Source organism: Orycteropus afer, unplaced genomic scaffold, assembly GCF_000298275.1.
Source record: "Orycteropus afer afer isolate SDZICR_OR568_19922 unplaced genomic scaffold, OryAfe1.0 scaffold00018, whole genome shotgun sequence".
Lineage (NCBI taxonomy): Eukaryota > Metazoa > Chordata > Mammalia > Tubulidentata > Orycteropodidae > Orycteropus > Orycteropus afer.
Genome location: NW_006921605.1, coordinates 18341647 through 18344737, shown reverse-complemented (window position 1 = coordinate 18344737; position 3091 = coordinate 18341647). Strand labels below are relative to the sequence as shown.

The following is a 3091-nucleotide window of genomic DNA, read 5'->3' as shown; positions in this document are numbered from 1 at the left end:
TACATCAGTGATTCTTTGTAGTTTATAACCCTCTTAATAATCTAATGAGAAGACTGAGTATTTTCCCCCAGAGAAAGGCTCACAAAACTACAGAAGCAAACTTGAGCATAAGGTTTTAGGAGATGCCTTAGACACAAGCTGCATAGAAATCACAAGTGTAAAAGCTACGTGAAGGAGGAGGAGAGAGCTGCAAGCCTGGTACTGGAAAGTGGTGGATAATGTAAGAGCAGTAACCCGGCTAATGATGCCCTCTAGTGGTCAGACTCCCGCTGGACTGGGTTGTTGGCGCTGTGGGGAGAACGCTGGAGTGGGCATCAGGGAACCTGTGTTTTCCTCCTTCTTCTCCAGCTGGCTTCCTGTGCCATCCCTCTGTCTATTCTTTAGATATCCCTGCAGTCCCTAGTTACCAAAACATGAATAGAGGACAGCACAGTGCCTCTAGCATTGCTGGCTTTAAAGGGGTGAGAATCTCAGGCCACAGTGGATGGAATGGGGTGAGAAGTGCAAATTCCAGTAACACCTGAAGTTTTCTGACTTCAGGAGAAGGGATGAGATTCAAGATCAGCCAAATCTGATTCCTCTGAGGCGGAAGTCAGACAAACTTCCACTCCGACCTTTTTACCAATTCTGACACCAGTCCTCTCTAATACTCTTCAGGGTTTGATAATTCAATTCAACGTGTCGCACAACTCACGTCACTTTCCCTGGTTTACCAGGGAAATAACAAGGCACGAATCAGGATCAGGATCAGGAAGCATGTAGGCAAAGTCTGGAAGTCTTCCCCATGGTGGAGACCACATCCCTCTTCTTCAGTGAAGGACAGTTCTCTCAACTGCTCCGGCCCTGCAAGCCAGCAGGCCTTTCTCTCTGCAGCGCGTGCCCCGCCCCCCTCCATCATGCAGGCCTCTCGGCCTTGGGCCTCTTCACTGCTGCCCCACTCAGCACACAGCCAGGGCAGCAGCTTTGTTCCGGTCTCAGCTGCGCTCCCAGCGGCAGGTTTCTGGCCTCACCACCCACACTGCCACAGGGTCCCTTCTGGGCGTGCTGCTGCCGACTCTGCCGCGGGACCTCTTCCAGGCTTCTATCTTCACTCTTCAGCCCTTGACTCCCACTACAGCTCTTTTAGGAGTTTCTTTGCCTTTTCTGTTTCTGCTTCTCTCTTCCCACCTCCCTTGCCTTTTCTCCTTTTCATCTTTCTGGGACCTCTGTGGAACTGGCTACATATATAAGTTAACTCCTCATCAATTTCAAGGCATGGCCCATCCAGCAGAGCCATGAACTGACCAATCCCCTCAATGGCTCATAGTCACTTCATTTGCATAGTCTATAGTCATCATTTACATACTTTTTGGTATGTTGATCAATCTCTATAAAGTGCATAATATAGACCAATTATAGGGCAAGCTGCAGCTCAAGGCCAGACAAAAAGTATCAAACGATTAAGTTGTTCCCCGCTTACCCAGGAAATGTCAATCAACCTGGCAAAAAGCAACAAACCCTGTGGGCAGAGCACTAGGGCAAAGGTAACTCCTCAGGGCTTTGAGGAAAAGCTTTCAAGCTGTTTTCCCAAAGCACCAAGGCAAAAGGCCACGTAAAGGAACTCATTTCACGCACTAGGAAAATATGTTTGCCCTTCAAATCACTGAGATTAAGTGTGAGACAAGATGAAGACAGACAAGACCCATTACCACTGGTGTGGGTCTCCCACTGGAACACCTGCAAGAAATAAGCCCAGTCTTAGATGGTTTAGAAATGGGAGGGCTGAGACCCTAAGTCAGCTGATTAAATAACCAGCTCTTCATTTCCTGAGTTTCTGTAAAATCTTGTGTCAGGTCTTCCCACAGCCTTCCTTTCTAGTAAAAGCATCAATGCACAAGTTTCCTGTGCAGGAGCGTTTCTTGCAACTTGTTACAGTTAGTACACTATTGCAGAACTGTTCCGTTATTTTCTCTTTTATTTTTTATTGCACACAAAGACATCACACCAGGTGGAAACCACAGGTTCCTTCAAACATGTGGATGGAGGAAACTTGGTAGGCTCAATCCTTAAAAAGATTTCAACCAGTTAGACTTGATGAACCCACGCTGACAGACTGAGACATAATAGGGACAAATGCCGTCCTGCTCTTAGGTTAAAAACAGCTGCAAAAACCAAAATGGCAAATGCATTATCCTCTGAGCTAGCAATCCCTTCTAGGACTTCCAGCAGCATAACTCACATTTGCAAAATAATGTATGTGCAAGATTATTTATTATAGCAGTTTTTCTTAAATTGTTGTAAAAATAAAGGCAACACAACATTTGCCAAGTCAACATCTTTCACCGTACAATTCAATGAAACTAATCACATCAATTATGTTGTGCAGCCACTCTTTGCTATAGCAAAAGACTGGAAATAACTCAAGTGTCCACCATTAGAGGACTCTTTAAATAAACCAGAGCATCTTCACACAATGGAGTACTGTGCAGCACTGAAAAAGGATGCACAGATATGGAAAGACCCTAAGATAGACTGTTAGGTAAAAAACCAAATCAAAGTGCAAAAGAGTACACATCCTCTTCTATTATCCAGATAAGAAAGGGAGAGGCAAGAAGATAAATTGGACTTTGCCTGTATTTACATAAAGAAACACCAGAAACTGAAGCAATCTATAGGAGGAGGAGGAGGGGGTGGGGTGAATGGGGGCAGGAGTGTAAGTGAGACAGCTCAACATAAACCTTTTTATATTGTCCTGATTCTAAATCATTTCAATGTATATTACCTATTATATTTAAACTGTGTAAGCACAAAGTAAATTGTGTTTAAACAAACAAAAGAAGCTAATGCTTCAGTTTACTGCAGTCTGTAGATAGTGGGTCCATGTGTAGGAAGGACCAAGGCTAGTTTCTGCAGCACTGACAAGAAGGACCTGAGGAAACGGCTTTTGAACTTTTTTGGTTTTTTTTTTTTTTTTTTTTTGAGTATTTGGTGAAAATTTCAGGAAGTAAATTTGGTTTCATAGGAAAAATGTTCTGCTGGTGCTAGCCCCAAACACAATTGCTCTCTGAGCCCCCAGTGCCATTCTGTTGGGGCTGCTGTTACAGGGATTCCT

General features: G+C 44.3%; 1 protein-coding gene across 1 annotated transcript in view; it reads left to right on the top strand.

Moving 5' to 3' along the window:
- MILR1 (mast cell immunoglobulin like receptor 1) overlaps positions 1–3091 on the top strand; it is a 39494-nt gene that overhangs the window by 25824 nt on the left and 10579 nt on the right. The window lies entirely within an intron of this gene.